Below are 14,162 nucleotides of genomic sequence, written 5' to 3'. Positions count from 1 at the left end.
TCAAAACGGAAGTTGAGTGACGTCATGTGAAAAGGGTCTATAGCAGCGTTGCTGATCATTGTTTCTACTATCGACACATTTCCCCTTTTAAACAAACGCATGAACGCGCAGTTGTCTCAGATAACCCAATCCAACCATACTAATCATAAACAACAGGTGTGTTCAAAGAACCCAATTAGCCGGATCAGGATTAGCCGGAGGAAATCATCTTGGATGTTTTAAGCAACGTACGAAAAACGGACCCCTGGTTGTCACACTTTTTATACTCATACATAAATATTGGAATCAAAACACCATATATAAGACACATATGTACCAGATGAAAGAGCAAAGTCTTAGCAAAGGTATATATTTTGTATTCTGGTTGTCATGGTTCCTAGTCTTTTGACCCACATGCAGAATACACAGAGTAGGCAGGAGGACGGTTTACAAAGTTTATTTAATTAAACAGGAAACGATCGCGGGAGTTCCTTTGGAGCCGCCGAACACGCAGGGACACACTGAAGCTCTGGAACAGAGAGAGGGAGGATGGGGGGCTGGCAGGGTTCCGGTGATCGGACTGCGGATCGGTGCTGATGGCTAGCTGCTGGTCGGCGCGCCGGTTAGATGCAGGAGGCGGCGACATTTTCGGTTTACTTTTCGGCAGGAGGGCGGATCTGGGAGAGACACGCTCGGCCCTGCTGGGATCTGGACAGGGGGATGTCAGCTCGGTTTCAGAACTGGATAGTTCACGAGGGATCTGCAAAGCGCTGTCCAGCTGAGACACAAAACAGACTCTTCAGTCAAGAGGATTGACGTTAGAAAAACGCTGGCCGTGAGTTCCTACCACGTATGGCTAATACTCTGGCGAAGAGGTGCAGTCAGCCGCTTCCTTTTAAAGCCGTCTACGCAGTCGCGCTGATGTAGAACACCTGCGCTCAGCACCACACAGTCGTCAGCCGCCTGTGAGAGGGAGAGAGCCGCCGCAGCAACCTGACACTGGTATTTATCATATCTTATTTCTGTGCAGAGTTATAAGCGATCTAATGGAGATTGTCACCATGTGACAAGTTGCCCCTCCAAAGGGTAAGTTGTCGCACTATATGACCAATAAAAAAAGGGCAAAATGAATTTTAATGTTAATTGAATAAATGACGATAACTAACTTTTACTATTTATGAAATAATAATATGCAACATGCATTACGAAACTGACACTTAAAATACAAACAAACGAAAATCTCACGAGTCAGACTCCTCATCTGAATTGCAGTTTTGGCATAGTTTATGTAGATTGAATTGCCAGGAGCACATGCATCATATGAAATAACATGAAATAAAATGAAATATTATGAAACATTGATTGATAGCTGTCTGACCCTGAATTTTCGCTGGTGTGAATGTTTTTACAGTATCACCCCAAATGACCGGTAATTGACATTAAAGTCCTTCGCTGTACTCCTGTTTGACTTGTGACCTAGGGTCACCTGCCTGACTGCCCTCAGCATCACGTCAGGTGCTGCACGGCCATGCTCTGTTTTGCTTTTATAACTCCTGACAATCTTCTCACTTTGTCCTCTCTTTTAAGTTGCTGTTTTTTCTGTAAAAATAATGTAAAATATTTATTAGGATGTATTGATTTAAATTATTTTTGAAAAGTTGTTACATGTGACAACTTGCCCCAAAATGACTGTGACAAGTTGGCCCAAATGACCATGTTTGCTAATGCTAGCTTTTTTTGCTAATGCTACTTTTAAGACTAATCTTAAAACTTTCCTTTTTGATTAAGCTTATAGTTAGAGTGGCCCATGTTACCCTGAGCTACCTCTATAGTTATGCTGCTATAGGCTTAGGCTACTGGAGGACATCAGGGCCTATTTTTCTCACTCTACTGATTTCCTCCAGTCTACTGTTCTCCAGTTTTGCATGACTGTTGTGATTACAGCTTTTAACTTTTTGCTCTTTCTCTTTTTTCTTCATTGAAGGTACACCTAGTCTGGCGTTCTGTTAGCTGTGACATCATCCAGGGAAGACAGATTACTGGATCAATGTGTGCTTCTGTGCTTTTTTGTCTGTCTTGTTGTGTCTCTGCTCTGTCTTCTCTAACCCCCAGTTGGGGGAGGCAGATGACTCTTCACACTGAGCCTGGTTCTGGTTCTGCAGGAGGTTTTTCCTTCCCGTTAATGGGGAGTTTTCCTCTCCACTGTCGCTTCATGCTTGCTCAGTATGAGGGATTGCTGCAAAGCCATGGACAATGCAGACGACTCTCCCTGAACAATGACTGACGTATGACCGGATGCCTTAATATCTTCTTTAACAAGTCCATATGTATAACTGCTAGAATTTGTATCTGAATGAAGGTAATTTAAAAAAATATAGTTAATATTTTTAATTTTTTTACTTTTGGTAGTGGAAAATGGTCAATTGGTGCTCATTTCAACTTACAATGTCTTGTCCTCTTCTCACTCAGTCCGTGTGACCTGACCATGCAAAGGAAGAAAACTAGTATTCCACTTTTTGGTTGCACCCTCTGATGGAGAAGATAATTGACAACTTACCCGTGTGACAACTACCCCCGGTCTCCTCTACTGCCACGAGGATAGAGTGCCTCATATATTTCCTATTTGTCATACAAAAGATGCTAAATAAAAAGTGAAACCGTTCCCTCTCTGGACTAGAAAAGCATCTAGTTTGTAGCATCTAAGCGGCTTCCACAGGAGTTCCTCAGTGCTTCCTCTCTCCTCGATGGAAATTTATTACATTTTTACTAAACAAGTGTTACAATCACCCTTATTGAATATCCTATACGTGGATATTCTTATTCATAAGTAAACTGAGATCCAATCTAACCAACAGCTAAATAAGATGCATTGCCCATCTTTTCTAAGTCTGTTTTAGAAAGTGCAATACTTTGCTCATTTGCTGAAAAAAACGATCCAGAAAGCTGGGCCTGTGCTGAGGATCCTCTACCGGAACCGCTGAACTGATTGTCCAGAAAAGAATGCTGCATAAGCTGCCGAAGATGATGGATAACTTCCTCCTCTCCAAAACACATTGAAGAATCAACAGAGAAAGGGACTTCTTCATGTTCTTTAAGATGATAGCTCCTGAAGATCCTTCCTGCCAGCAGCTTTTTTTTACATATTTAAATTTCCCTTAAGATACTAAGAATTTTTTATATTCATTTTGGCTTGAAATGTTGCAGATTTGTGGTTATTTCACGTATTTATATGAGACCAAGTGGTTAATATTTTATTGAAGAGTTACACTATTTACTTACAACTGCTTATACCAAATCCCCACAAGGTGACGTTATACTGCTGACAGGGATGTCATTTTAAACATTCAGCTGATTAAAAATAAGTTCATCTGTAAGTTGCAGGTGTGTACCTTCACTATGGAGAAGATACAAGCTGGGGTGAATGAGAAAGGACATTATCTGATCTTAACAGTCTTGATTTGACGGGTGGGAGGTGTGTGTGTGTGTGTGTGTGTGTGGGGGGGGGGAGTTGATGTGGCAGCTTGTCATATTAATCATTTTCGTTTCTGAACGTGACGTCACTCAGAAACGGGCGCCGCTGCTTCATCAAAGTGCCGCAGCACTTAAAGCATGCAGTGGGTACGTCATTACGCATAATCCTTCTGCTGAGTTTTCCCCATACTCATGCTATTTTAGATTTTTACATTTCATAATCTTTGTTGTCACATTTAACAGCAACAGGTTTTCATCTCAACCTTCATCCTGCCCAGACATTACCCCCCCCCCCCCAAACAATATATCACACAATAACGTAAGAAAGCTCACGTCTTTACGATAAACTATCATGTTGCAACTTTTTATTCAAAAGACATCTCTCCGCTTCATTATTTTTTTTTTCAGGCTTGCATTATGTTACGCGTACATCTAGGCTTTTATTTTGAAATATTTTCCTGCACTTCCGGGCCAGCCGTTACAGGTATACTATGCAACCGGGGTTGATTTTCCAGCGAGGCTCCCCCCAGAGGGCGAAAGTAAAAGTGCACTGTCGTAAAGATGCTCAGCTGTTCTGGTTTCTCCATCAAGCCAGGCGCGGTTGTTTTGAGCTTAGCAGACAGGTGAACGCAACGAAAAGTGGAAAATACGGCAGTACAAACAATGACTAACACAGTGAAGGTATGAACATCAAGCTTCCCGCAGCGCTATCTGCGCGGCGGCCGCCTCGCCAAGCCACGGCCGCCGCCTCGCCAAGCCGCAGCCTCCGCAGCCGCCGCCGCCTCGCCGCGGCGGTAGCGTCTCGCCAACATAAAAAAAATAATAATAATAAGAAGAAGAAGAATAAAACTCGATATGCTTGCATGTTTATTTGACGTTAACACGCGGTTCTTTGTTGTTGCTTTCGCGCGTGCATATAGTGAATGGCAGGGCAAAAACACAGTTCTCGCCGTAAAGCGAGACTTCTGTGTGTGCGGGCAGTGAGCTCTTGCAATGGCGTACCGCGAGCGAGCTATTTTTAGAAACGTAACGTCACAATGACGTCACATCACGTGATACGCAGTAGGGCAAGCTTGCATAGTCCGCCGCTGTTTCGCTGTAAAAGAGACGTGCGTTACCCTTGGTTTTACTCGGTAAACGACTGCTTTTTCCAAATCTAAAACCATGGTTTTTAAACATTGTTGCTATGGAACGTGCAACAGCGACTCGAGGTACGCTGATCGGCCGCATATGAAGGATGTTTTCTTCAAGACTGCCAAGGAGAAATGTGTGCGCTGGGTACACTGGTGCGGTCAGCCTACACAACAGTTCAACCCGGAAAAAGTTACCAAATTCACCTACATATGTAGCAAGCATTTTGTTGGAGGAAAGGGCCCAACCGAAGAACATCCTGACCCAATTCCAGCGACATCAAGTAGTGAACAGGTAAGAGTATTTTGGTGGCCGACATGTTAATAATTAAGCGCCTGCTACCATGATAGCATATAGGCTATCATGGTAGCAGGCGCTAACTTGATAGCTTACTCAAAAACATTTCAAATAAGACAAACATTAAACATATACCGATCCCTGGACAGTGATTACAAACAAAAAAACGGCCGATGACGCCATGACCGCCGCGCAGGAAAAAAGAAAACAAAGCTTACCGTTCGATGAACTCGGCCCGTTTTCCGGTTTTTTTAAGCCCTCGACACTCAAGCCATCGTTTGAGCTGAAGGTTGGTGTGTTCTTCGACAGTGCGACCAGTAATCCGTGCGCCTGGGACATCGTCTTGGGAAAGTTTAACGGCTGCAAAGTCGGTTATATCGCTGGTTCTGTTGTGCGTGTAATAGCTGGTTGCTACGGGCGTTCTCTACCTGTATGTCCTACCTAAGCGGCAAAAGGGGCGTTGCTCTTGAGACGGTGACGTCACGTGCGCGGTACACCATTGCAAGTGCGGTATTTCCCCCACACACCCCCAGGGCGGCCGAGAAAACCTTTGTTCGACCTGAAATGACTCATTTAATCATCCAAAACGGTATGGAACACATTAATTAACTGAAAAATGTTGCATAGTATGCCTTTAAACCGTCTTCGTCTTTCAATCTGAAGAAGAAAATGGAAAAAGGAATTGGCAAAATCGAAAAACGGGCCGTTTTTTTTCATTAAGTTTTTCAGTTTTTTCGTTTCTAAATTGTGGTGACAGGAAAGGAAAAGCGGCTTTGTTTTGCATTTTTACGTTTTTCATTTTAAATGGAAAAACGGAAGTAGTTTCCGTTTTTCGTTTTGGTTTTCCGGAAAAAACGAATTGCCTGAAGGTACAAGGAAGTGTTTGCTCACCTAAAAGCCCCACCAGGTCTTCATTGATTGATATTCAGGAAGTGGGCGTACTCTAGGGAGGCGACAGGAAGTAGTTTTGTGAATCAGTTTCAGCTTGAATGTGCATAAAACCGAAAGGACTGCTAATTGAAAATTACACAATTTTTTAAAAAGAAGAACAATACAAACCTTGGAAGTTCATGGAAATGATTAGGGACTCCACTTTTAATATTGTTGTTTAAAAACAATAGTTTTACTTTGTGGGATCAAACATAATGCATGTGTTTGTTTGCCTTCCATATAGATGGCTAAGAGGACACTTATTGTCCAAACATTCCAAAGAACTTCCGCATTGAACCATCCTAAAGGTGTATTAAAAAACTCAGACAACACAAGGCAGGAGACATTCTTAAAGGATCAGGTAATAAAATATTACTTTTTGGGACTTCCGGATCGGACCATCATCACAATGGCCACATAGCAAGAGCGCTCCTGGTTGAACCGGAGTAATTAGAGAAATTCCCCCCATAAAACCCAAGTAACCATATCAATATAATAACTTAAAAAGGGGGCAAGACCGTACCACTAATTTGAGAAATAAACAGCGACTAAAGTCAGGTGGAGTAGAGAGAACAGAGGCAGCAACAACTAGCAGCTAACGGGTTGAAGCTAACAAGCCACGAGGAGCAGCCTCTAAAAAATGACCGACACTGAGCTGATCCTGCGAGAACTAAAAGGGTTTTTGCTAAGAAAATAAAGAACAATTCGAGATGATAAAATAATAAATTGTCAAGATGAACACAAGAAGGAGGTGGAGGGTTGTATGGAGAAGGCAGAAGAAGGGATCCTGAACACGGAGGAGGTCATCACGGCTATGCTAAAGCTACACGCTAAGCTGGAAGACAAAGTGACGGATCTGGAGAGTCGATCCAGAGGTGAGAACATAAGGATGTATGGGGTAGCAGAGGGATCCAAGAAGGAATAGACCATGATCTCATTTGTCGAAACCCTACTCCGTCAAGGTCTTGAGTTAAATGAGGACACTCCTGAACTGCACATTGAACGAGCTCATCAGTCAGTGGGACCTCAGCCACCAGCCGATGCGCCACCGCGCTCCATCATAATCAAATATTTAAGCTTCAGAACTAAAGAGATGATACTCCACAAAGCCTGGCAGATGAAGGGGTTTGCATGGCAAGAAAATCACATAAACCTGGACCACGACTATCCACCTCTCATACTTAAAAGACGAAGAGAATATACAGAGATCCGCAAAATATTGAAGGAAAATAACATTCACTTCCAGACCCTCTTCCCCGCGAAGCTGCGCGTTAGATACAAGGAAGGAACCAAAACCTACGATAGGTAGAGGAGGCATCAGAGAACCTGCAGAGACGAGGCTTCACCGTGTCAACCATCAAACCTCCGGTGAAGGTGCAGCAACTGTCCTGGACGAGAGTGGACCGAAGAGTGGCGAAAGGAACACTCAAAGCCGGCCGGGGTCCCGGCTACTAGGTGCAGCTGCGAGCATTCAGAAGAACACCTGCGGCCCCCTCCGGAACCTAGCTGATCTTCCCCAGACCAAAGATGGCGGGAGGAATTGTGAAACTTCTTCAACCAAATCCGTATCTAGTAGGAGAAACTAATTATAGAATAATTTGGTTTGATCGGGACCCGTTTTCCCTTTTTTCCAACACACGACTGTGGCAGGTAAGGGCCCCTCCCTCTGGTCTGAGGAGGGGGAGTTTTCCCTTCGAACCCCTTGTGGGGAATCAGCAGGGTTAGGTTAATAGACCCCTACCTAGGAAGTTACACGGACATATTGTGTTCAGTTTTATGTGTATTATGTTAACCAAAGCATCACCATATTACCAGCAGACAAAGGAAGATGCACCGTGGTCCTCAACACTTCAGATTACCAGGACAAAATTCACACTCTTTTGAGTGACACCAACACGTATGAGTCTTTGAAAAGGGATCCTACCAACTCCTACAAAAAGAAAATCACTGACTACCTACAACAACTAGAAAAAGACAAGGTAATTAACTGCCCATCTTATTATAGATTATATCCAGTGGAAGACATTCCATGTTTATATGGACTTCCAAAAATTCACAAGGAAGGAACACCACTCAGACCCATTGTCAGCAGCATTAATTCAGTAACTTTTGTGATATTACCGCCAGGATCATCAAAATAATTGATCTCAGATTGAATTCTGAACAGTGGTACGGTCTTGCCCCCTTTTTAAGTTATTATATTGATATGGTTACTTGGGTTTTATGGGGGGAATTTCTCTAATTACTCCGGTTCAACCAGGAGCGCTCTTGCTATGTGGCCATTGTGATGATGGTCCGATCCGGAAGTCCCAAGGGTCACAAAGGAATTCCACTCTGCCCATAACACAAGACTCTCAAGGCTTGGGCGGCCCTTTTTCCCAGCAGGAGGTCAGCTGTGAGCCCTCCTAACAGATAAGACAGCACAGACAAAGATATCTCTTCACCCCACTTTTCCAGACCTCTTCAGCAGCTGCACAGATCACCTCTCCAGGACAAGGGAGGAGGCCTGAACCATGGGGCCATATGGCCTTATCTGCTGGAACATCTGAAAGATTTCCTGTACCAGCCACGTTGATCCAGGGTCTGCTAGATTCGACTGCCTGCTTCAGCAGAGGACCTGACTGAATCCGGATGAACAACACACACAAATACAGAGCTAAGTTGCTGTCTTAACTCCACCATCAGATGCAGGAGCAAAGGTCCTGCCTGCGAAACAGCTCTGTGTATTTCTTCTCAGCCTATACAGGGGAGCGAACTCAGACAGGGTGGAAAGCTGTGGAATTCTGAGGAAAACCCCTGCTCATCGGACTGCATCCCGGTCAAAGAACGTGGCCTCCAAGCTATCCAGACCACGCCGTTAGCCACATGCTGCTGCAAGGCTAACGCTAGCCTGCCAAGAGCCAAGCGCCAGCCCGTTAGCTAACAACTTCCCTCCTTCAACGCTGTGAATGGCCAAAACTGGACCGAACTGACACGAAACAAAGGACAGAGGTTTGGGCAGCGGTCTGAGGGTGAAGAAAAGGTTTATTAGGAAAAGTTTTGTAAGCCGTTTGTACACATGGTGCTTTAGAACAAAAGGCTAACAATATAGCATTGTTAGCATTTGGTACAATGTTAGCGCAGAGCGTTTGCTAGCCAACATGCTTTTAGCCTTGCTAACATCCGGTTTCGGACAGTTCAGAAGGAGTTTGTTTTAAAGCATAAAGCGTAACTCTTCTGCGCCGCCATCCTCCGATGGTGTTATGAGCCTTATTCCCGCATCAATATGGTATATTAATGCCGGTTTTCAAGACAATTTTGATAACTATAGATTTTAACCAGGTTAGCGACGATCGCTGTAGCGACCCCTAGCGGCCGGAGGTAAAATCGCATAAACAAAGGCAAGCGATTCTGAATTAAATGATTTTACAGGACAAAACGGTCCTCAGAATATTATTTTAACAAATAATGTTGTGTTTGACTTGGGCTTTGCATTGTGAATGGATTGAAATACATGGCAGATGTTTTTTAACTCCATTCCATGCTTTTGTTAATCAGATCTGCAGTGAACCAGGATTCACTGAAGTATTCTGATTATGATCAACCACTTTTGTTTGTCTTTTGTTTGTTTTGCATGTAAATAGTTCCTTAGCTTAGCTTCTTTTTATCTTCATTTTGATTAGTAGTTTAGTTAAGTTTCACTAGCCTAGTAGAGAGGATTTATTAATTGAAATACCGTGTTAATTCAGGTAAACAGCATTACATAGTGATGTTCTCTGGATGTTCATTTTATTTCTGTTATTAAATTCTTGAACTTGAAAAGAAGCTGTCACTCCTTTATTCTATGTGTGTGCAGGTTTTGCTGTTAAAAGATCGCTAGTGCTCGAATTCATCCCTTTCAACCGTTGTCTTGATATCAGCTTAAAGGCATACTATGCAACATTTTTCAGTTAATTAAAATGTTCCATACCGTTTTGGATGATTAAATGAGTCATTTCAGGTTGAACTAAGGTTTTCTCGGCCGCCCTGGTGGTCTGTGGGGGAAATACCGCACTTGCAATTGCAGGAGCAGTCGGCCCGCAGTCACAGGCTCAATAGTCTCGTGTGCATCGCGAGAGTCGGTCTTGCTTTACTGCGAGAACTGCTACACGCCCGCAGTGAAAGGTGTGCTCGTTGGAAGCGCAGTGGCGATATTTGTGCAGTTATCATGGCGGAACCAGCGAGAAAACAGCGAAAGCCCATGTTGGAGCAGGCAAGAAAGAGGAAAAGGGCTCTGGACAGAGAGAGGAGTCGTACACGGGTGAACATAGAAGGCTGCAAGGCTGACGCGGACCTCGCGTTTCTGCTGATGCGATTGTAAGTAACATTGTAGGGTTTCCCTCACGCTACCGCCTCGCCGACATTCCAAAAAAATAATAATAGCTCAGCCGGTAAGCGGTGCAAAGTTTAACGTCAAATAAACATGCAAGCATATCGAGTTTTATTATTATTATTATTATTATTATTATAATCTTTTTTTATGTTGGCGAGACGCTACCGCGGCGGCGGCGGCTGCGGCTTGGCGGTGGCGGTAGCGTCTCGCCAACATAAAAAAAAAAAAAAATAATAATAATAAAACTGGCGAGGCGGCGGCGGTCGCGGCTTGGCGAGGCGGCCGCCGCCGCCTCGCCAAGATAGCGCTGCAAGAAGCTTGATGTTCATACCTTCACTGTGTTAGTCATTGTTTGTACTGCCGTTTTTTCCACTTTTCGTTGCGTTCGCCTGTCTGCTAAGCTCAAAACAACCGCGCCTGGCTTGACGGAGGAACCAGAACAGCTGAGCATCTTTACGACAGTGCACTTTTACTTTCGCCCTCTTGGGGGAGCCTCGCTGGAAAATCAACCCCGGTTGCATAGTATACCTTTAAGAGCTGATCATCACCAGACAATACTTAACAGACAGAGAGTTATTTATGAAACATTAAATAACTTTAACAGTGTATAATTGCACAACAGTAACATATAACATTGCTAAACAGCTTGCTAGTATTTTAGCCCCCCTGGTGGGGAACACACCACATCACATAGAAAACTCCAAGGACTTTGCAAACAAAGTCAAACATTTAAAGATGGCACCAGGGGAATCTGGTGTCTTTCGATGTCACTTCACTTTTCACTTGCATACCTACATCAGAGGCAGTAGAAACAGTCAGGAAACGTCTTCAACAAGATAGTGACCTAAAAAACAGAACAAATTTCACTCCGGACCAGATCTGTACCCTACTGGACCTTTGTCTTTCTACAACATATTTCAAGTTCAGCGATCAGAAGCATGGTTCTGCAATGGGATCTCCAGTGTCACCAATTGTAGCCAATCTTTACATGGAAGAAATGGAAAAGAGAGCTTTGGGAACCTTCAGAGGAACACCACCAAGCCACTGGTTTAGATATGTGGATGACACCTTAGTCAAAATCCAATTAAAAGAGGTGGAAGCTTTCACAAGACACATCAACTCAGTGGACAACAACATCAAGTTTACTCGAGAGGATGCTAATGACAACAAGCTACCTTTTCTCGACTGTTTGGTGAACATGAAAGGAGATGGAAACCTCAACATTGAAGTGTATAGGAAACCCACACACACAGACCAATATCTTCTTTTTGACTCACACCACCCACTGGAGCACAAACTTTCTGTCATCAGAACCTTACAACACCGGGCCCAACTAAAACAGAAGGGAAGCAGAAGGAACAGAAACACATCAAAGATGCCCTCCAAACCTGTGGATACCCTAACTGGGCTTTTGTCAAATCAGCAAGAAAATCCAAAAGACCCGCTGCAGAACATAATGTGAGAAGAATAAACGCAAAAACATCGTCATCCCATATGTTGCTGGAGTCTCAAGAGGATTTTCTCCAAACACAAAATCCCAGTACATTTCAAACCAAACAGGACCCTCAGACAGAGGCTGGTGCATCCCAAGGACAAAACCCCCAAACCTAAGATGAGCGGAGTGGTGTATGCAGTTCAGTGTAGTGAGGATTGTTCTGATCTTTATATTGGAGAAACCAAACAACCTCTCCACAGACGCATGGCTCAACACAGGAGAGCTACCTCCTCAGGACAAGACTCTGCTGTCCACCTACACCTAAAGGACAAAGGACACTCTTTTGACCAAAATGTGAACATTTTGGACAAAGAAGACAGATGGTTTGAAAGGGATGTGACGGAAGCCATCTACGTTAAGAGAGAAAAACTAACCTTGAACAGAGGAGGAGGCCTTAGGTTCCAACTCTCAAAAACTTACAATACACACTATAGGATTAATTCCGACCAATCATCACCTTAACTCTCACCCTCATTCGGGTGATCAAAACATTGTTCCTTTAAGCCAAGCCAATAACAACCCTAACGACTCCTCGTTACAGAGGAGTGGACCAGTTTGCTGGTCCAATCTGCTGGCTTAATGGCTTTAACGACCGCCCATTACTAAGGGGTGGACCTGTTTCAGTTGAATTTGCATGTTATCTAAGCCATTACAAGGCCTTTGTTTGGCAATGGTATAAAGCTTGTTACTCCACATTACTCCAGACTTTTTGAATTGAGAAAGCTTCCTGGAGAGGAAGCGAAACGTCTTCTACTACGGATAACAAGTCCAGTTGCTTTGTTTTTTACTTTTTCTTATGACCATGACCTGGATGACTGAGAATCTTCACCAGCATATTATGTTAATCATTTGTTCCCTGCTGGTTCTCGCGGGGAGGGGGAAATGCACCAGAGTTCTGAGTGAGATGGAGGGGGGAATCACATAGATGCAAAATGGATCTTTGAAAATAGCATCATTTAATATAAATGGAGTACTCAATCCAGTTAAGAGGGAAAGAATCTTATTAAAATTAAAGAAAGATAAAATACAAGTTGCTTTTTTGCAAGAGATGCACCTCAATGACTCAGAACACGTTAAACTAAATAAACGAGAATTTAAACATGTTTACTTCTCTTCACATGGATCAGGAAGGTGGAAGATTTTCCACCTTCCTGAGAAGAGTTTGGATATGAGGGTGGCGACCCCCATATCCAAAGCTGTAAATTATGAGCACATTTCAGAATATAACGACAATGAAGGCAGATTTGGAAAAATAGAAGGAACCGTGATAACTCTCCTCAACGTGTATATTCCTCCTGGAAGTGACTGGTCTTTTTTATAAACAAATAGTCGATATAATGACAACAAAAAGCCAGGGCATTTTGATATGTGGCAGAGATTTTAATGTCACACTAAATCCAAAAATTGATTCATCAAACGGGAAACCAGACACAAAAAAATATTAGCAAAAGATTAAATACCTGAATGAGTGAGGTGGGACTCGTGGACGTTTGGAGAGAAAGAAACCCAAATAGTCCAGATTATTCACACTACTCACAACGTCTACTCCCGCATAGATTACTTCTTTATTTTCAAGGGAGATCTTTTTAGGGTTGACAGCTGTGAAATGGGACATAATTGTCTCTCAGATCATAGGCCCATCTATATCTCAATCCATCTGAATAATAAGAGAAGGTCCACTTTGTGGAGACTGAACTCAAACATTTTGAACAAACCGGAAATTAAAGATAAACTAAAACATGAAATTAACTTATATTTAGAAAATAAAGATAATGAGGAAGTGACTCCTCCTATAATCTGGGTGCATTAAAAGCAGTGATTAGGGGTGAAATTATATCCATAACCCTCAAATGAGAAGAGAATCAGAGAAAAAAATTGAGGAATTAGAAGAGGAAGTGAAAAGATTACAGAGAGAACATGCAAAGTCTCCCAAAGATGACAAAACCAAACATAACATTATAAAACTAAAAAAGAAATGGAAGAAATAAATACTCAGGAAATCCAAAAAAAGCTTACCTTTATAAAACAGCAATACTATGAGGCAATTGGAAAATCCCTTAAACTTCTATCATATTGGTTAAGAAAACAACAAGCCAACAGAACTATAAACAAAATAAGAAATAATGTAACAAAAGAAATAGAAACTAATCCGGATGAGATCAAAAACTGCTTTCAAAAATACTATAAAACACTATACACCCAACCATAGACAAGCAGTGACCACCAGATCGATGCCTTTCTGGAAAAGATCAATCTTCCAACGATCACTATGAACAAAATAAGAAATTAATAACCAAAATTACAAAGAAGGAAATTCAATCAGCAGTCAAGAGAACCAAAAAGGGAAAGTCCCCAGGGACAGATGAATTCGCTACAGAATGGTACAAAATTATGCAACACCAATTAATTCCTACATTAGAGAAAACGTTTAACTGGGTTTTAGAAAAAAAAACATCCCCCGTACAATGGACCTTACCAAGCTCCGCCCACAACTGACCTAAAAAATCT

General features: G+C 42.7%; 1 long non-coding RNA gene across 1 annotated transcript; it reads right to left on the bottom strand.

Annotated features, from left to right (window-relative positions):
• Nucleotides 1-420: 420 nt before the first annotated feature.
• Nucleotides 421-939, bottom strand: LOC110367447. Its single transcript, XR_002427469.2, has 2 exons — nt 827-939; nt 421-757 (listed from the first exon to the last, which is right to left on the bottom strand). It is a non-coding gene; the product is annotated as an uncharacterized LOC110367447 (long non-coding RNA).
• Nucleotides 940-14,162: the final 13,223 nt, after the last annotated feature.

Source organism: Fundulus heteroclitus, chromosome 19, assembly GCF_011125445.2.
Source record: "Fundulus heteroclitus isolate FHET01 chromosome 19, MU-UCD_Fhet_4.1, whole genome shotgun sequence".
Lineage (NCBI taxonomy): Eukaryota > Metazoa > Chordata > Actinopteri > Cyprinodontiformes > Fundulidae > Fundulus > Fundulus heteroclitus.
Note: the sequence above shows the minus strand (reverse complement) of the source record. Positions and strands in the feature narration are given on the sequence as shown.